Source organism: Trachemys scripta, chromosome 4 (genome assembly GCF_013100865.1).
Source record: "Trachemys scripta elegans isolate TJP31775 chromosome 4, CAS_Tse_1.0, whole genome shotgun sequence".
Classification (NCBI taxonomy): Eukaryota; Metazoa; Chordata; order Testudines; family Emydidae; genus Trachemys; species Trachemys scripta.
The window spans coordinates 28,519,747-28,524,523 of NC_048301.1; positions in this window are offsets into that span (position 1 = coordinate 28,519,747).

A 4,777-nucleotide genomic window follows, 5' to 3' on the forward strand; every position below is an offset into this window, starting at 1 on the left:
TTGACTGGTTAGAAGTATTCCTTGCTTTCTTCGTGAATACGTTCGCTCAACATCAGAACCAATAGCAACTGGTACTGAAAGAGATAAATTGGGTTTATGCAGCATAGTTATCTGATGTGGGCAGGAAAAGTATTTTTTAATTAGGCCCGCAAACAAAAAACATTTCTGACAGATGAGAATTAAGAGACTTAAGTAAGATTTCCAGATTCTCCAGCACACAGCCATGATGATTTGCATCACAATAGAAGCTTCTTGTTTAATTTTTGGCTGTCAGCTAATGTGCTTTGAATGAAATGATGAACAATTTTGCTAACAGAGCAGAACTGGTGTCATTCTCTCATAGCTGGAGATGTAGCACTGTTCTGGGAAGTAAAGGGAGCCGGAGGTTGGGAAAGGAAGGAGAGACGATAAGGGGAGATAGGAGGCTAGCCTTTTACTAGGGTCACCATTGGGGATGGGCAAACCTATTTTTAAAAGTACATAAGAAACTTTTCCTTCCCACCTTAAGCTTTTTCCCATTAACAGAATTGAATGGGTACCAAATCTTGCTTTAGGGTCTGAAATGAGCATGCAGCTCCACATGGAACTGGAAGTGCTAATAATAAACCATAAAAATGGTGGTTGCCACAAGATGTTGTAAATTCAGCAAGCTTGGATAGTTTGGGTGTGTATTTGAACTTCGACTCTGTTAAGGGTGCGCCCATCTCATGAGTCAGTCCAGGGGTATAGCTGCTTGAGCACGGGCTGTATTTTGGCTGGTAATTATGCAGGCACTGGGGAGTCCTCACCTTCCACTGGCAGACCTGTAGAAAATCTATATCTGGAGATACAGCACGGTTCAGCTGTTTCAATCACTCCTTTTAAAGGAATGAATATACACAATGGGCCAGAGCCTCATAACCAGATATGCACTGCCGGATTCCACCTTACTTCCAAGGCACAACTTAATGCGGATTTAGGGCTGCTCTAAGTTGTAGTGGCTGTTTAATAACCTCTAAAGGGCTGCTCTGGAAACCAAATATCAGACAGGTGTAGCAGCCACACTCACTTCCTTTCTCCCACCATAACCCCGACAACAGGGTTGTCTCCAAGGGTGTAGAGTAGGAATCATGCTGGCAATTCCACACCCTGAGGGATCACCCCACACTGGAGGAACACCCACTTTGCAAGGCAGTCTCAATAAGGGCAAGGATATAAAGCGTGAGTTTGTAGAGGAGGGAAACATGAAGATGACATCAATCTGGAGCATAGATTCCAAGGCCAGAAGAAACCATTTTGATCATCTACAATGACCTCATGTTTAACTCAGGCCACAGAACTTCCCCAGAATGATTCCTAGAGCAGATCTTTTAGAAAAACATCCAATCTTGATTTTAAAATAGCCAGTGATGGAGAATCCACCACCACCCTTGGTAAATTGTTCTGATGGTTAATTACTCTCTTTGTTAAAAATTTGACTTATTTCCCATCTGAATTTGTCTAGCATCAACTTTTCAAGCCATTAGACCGTGTTATATCTTTCTCTGCTAAACCAAAGAGTGTTCCCCATGGAGATACTTATAGACTGTAATCAACTCACTGCCTAAGTTCTCTTTATTAAGCTAAATAGGTTGAGCACATTGAATCTATCAGTATGAGGCCTGTTTTCTAATCTTTTAAACATTATCGTGGCTCTTCTCAGAACCCTCTCCAATTTATCAACATCCTTCTTGAATTGTGGGCACCAGATCCAGACACAGTATTCCAGCCGCAGTTGCACCAGTGCCAAATTTAGATGTAAACTAACCTTTCTACTCCTAGCTGAGATTCCTCTGTTTATGGATGTGAAACAGAGAGTAAAAACACAGCCTCCACTTTCCCAGTTCATAGGAACAGGAAAATGTGTTTGTAAACCTAAGCAAATTGGACTTCAAGAAACATTTCAGCTTTAAGTTTCCAACAGGAAAGCTAACTGAGAAACAGCTGTTAAATGTCACTTTTCCAGGTTGACACTGTTTCTCTAACTATAGGTGTGTAACCTACGGATAGACAAAAAATATGAACATCCCTAACTAGGATTCCTGCCAGCAACACCTACAATGAATGCACATATGCTATGCAGTCTTGTTGGCCCTTCTCGCACTCACGCCCATCTGTTTGAATGGCACCCTGGCTAGGCTCATTTGCATTAGTGCATACATAGCAACCATTTGTAAAGCAGCCCACGTGATGCTGCAAGCGCTGTATCTTTTTGAAAGGAACCTCTACTGTATAGCACTGACATTACCAGTCTCTTCCTGTTTCATCACACCTATTGCTAAAAACCTGGCCACCAGAAAAGACAACAGACAGAGACACAGGACTTATTTGCTCACTTACACAGGTGCACCTCAGTTGGGCCAGATCTTCAGCCAGGTAGTTCAGCAGAGCCCCATTGCCTTCAATGGAGCTACATCAATTTGCACCAGCTGAGAATCTGGCTCAGTGGATTTCAGTGGAGCGACTTTTTGTTTACTCCAGGAGATGTGAGAAGAAAATCAGGCCCAAAGCTTCCAGCCACTTGTGGCTGTGCATAAGACTGTTATCTCCCTTGTAAGCCATTTTGCTGGACCAGAGGAAGCAATGAATATAGTAAAATATAATAGGAGAAAGGATTTCCCCACACAATTTCCAGGAGGGATTTGAAGGACGAGAGGATCTTGACTTTACATATTATTTGCTGCAGAATTTTTTAATCCATATGTTTTGGGGTAGCCTTTTCTCTTTCATCCAATAATTTTAAGCCCAATTCAAGGGTGGGATCCAGAACTTCTTGAGCATTTAATGGGCTTTCTTGCATACTCCAGGAGAATGAATCTAGATTTCTATATGGATGGGAACAGGTGATTGTTGTAAAAGATACAGCAAGGAAAAAAAATATATTTTTTTATATATATATATATAAACATTCTAGCAAACCCTATCTGTATGCATGTAAAAGTGGGGTCAGGGGGCTGAGGTGTGTGAGGAACAGTCCATGAAGGGAATAGGCCCCTGTGAGTAGGGCTTGGGATGTATAAACTTTCAATTTTCTTTATGTTAGATGGATTTACACGAACAAGGCCAAAAGAAGCTTTCTGCCTCTAGGTTAAAAGCTACTTAGAGTAAAATGGTACCCTTCAGCTAGTTAAACCACAAGGAGTTAGTTCCCAGCTCCTGGTTGGGAGAGGGATGAAGTGATGGTTGCAGGGAAGATGTGATTTCTTATTTTAGAAATGCTGAGAGGATGTATGGGAATGGAAATGTGTGAGATGTGCAAGTGTGGATGAGGGATAATGACTTTTCATTGGGCTATTAAGTATAGCCATGAACGTGTCAAGGCCTAACAGACTTGGTGCTATCTGCACCATCCAACTGTTATTTCAGAGAAAGGGCTGAGACCACTTCCATGAGGTTATCTTCTGTTTATCCCACTCTTTTTATATTTTTGGAGCACACATTGCTTGCAGTGATGGCTATCGTAAAAACCTTCAGTTCAAGGAGGACTTTCCAAACTGACCTAGGGTAAAGCTTGCCCAACCTCAACCAGGACTGGACCATGTTGTTGGGATCCAAGACACATGATGCCCTGATTTGCTCAGAAGACCTCCACTTGGCCCTCTTTCTAAATTAACCCCTTGGTGCCTCACAAAGTTTTCAGAGGCATTGGAAGGAGAGGCTAATTTGTGGCTTCCAAACTTTTACACCAGAGAACAAAATGATAAAGGGGGAATGCCACCACATCAGCCAATTTCCTGCCAATGTCAAGATCGCGGAGTCCTGAGAATGAGGTTGCCAGACTTGTTCCCGGGAGTGTTCAACCCCCGCTCTGCCCCAGGCCCTGTCCCCACTCCATCCCTTCCCCCAAACCCCCACCCCGTCCTGCCTCTTCCCGCCCTTGCTCCACTCCTGCCGCACCTCTTCCACCCCGTTCTGCCCCCTTTCCCACCTCTTCCTGCCCCCACTCCTTCCCCTTACCCCCAGTGCTTCCTGAACGCAGCTGAACAGCTGATCGCAGCGGGGGGAAGGCAATTGGAGGGATGGGGAGGAGCTGATTGGCGGGGCCTGCTGGCGGGTGGGAGGGCTGCAGGGCAGGAGTTGATCTACAGGGCTGCCAGTGGGTACTGAGCACCCACTATTTTTTTTCTGTGGGTGCTCCAGCCCCAGAGCACCCACAGAGTCGGCAACTATAGTTCCTGCTTTATTGACAGCTCACTGTTATTTTCCACCGCATTCTTCATGAGAGCCAAGATTGAAGTGCACACAGGCACCACAGTTAGCAGAAAAGAGCAATAGACCTCTCTCTCACTGCCTATGTCCATACTGTGCTGCACAATCTCTCTCTCTTTTCTTTGTTCCCCACCCTTTACTCTTTCTCTCCCATCATCTCTCGCTGCGACATCACAGATCAGACTTCTTCATTACATCTGTTCTTTGCATTTCCTCTCTGCGCCAGTTCTTTTCACAGCCTCCCACTCTCACTCCCGCATTATAACACTTCTTTCCTCCCACCCATAAGAAGCCATTTGTGCAGAAGGTGGACGCTCTCGCCTTTGCTGCTGCACAGCCTACAGCAGTCATCACACTTGTACACACACATCATACATACATGTACACGTACACACACATAGTGTGCTTGGTCCCAGGCTACAAAGAATCAGACACAGGCTCTTTTCTTCCCTGCCTCGCTTTAAATCACAGCATGATTACCCACAGCTGGGAAACGGAAATGCCAACTAGGCCTGAAGTCCTACATCTCCTCCCAATTGTTTCAGTTCAG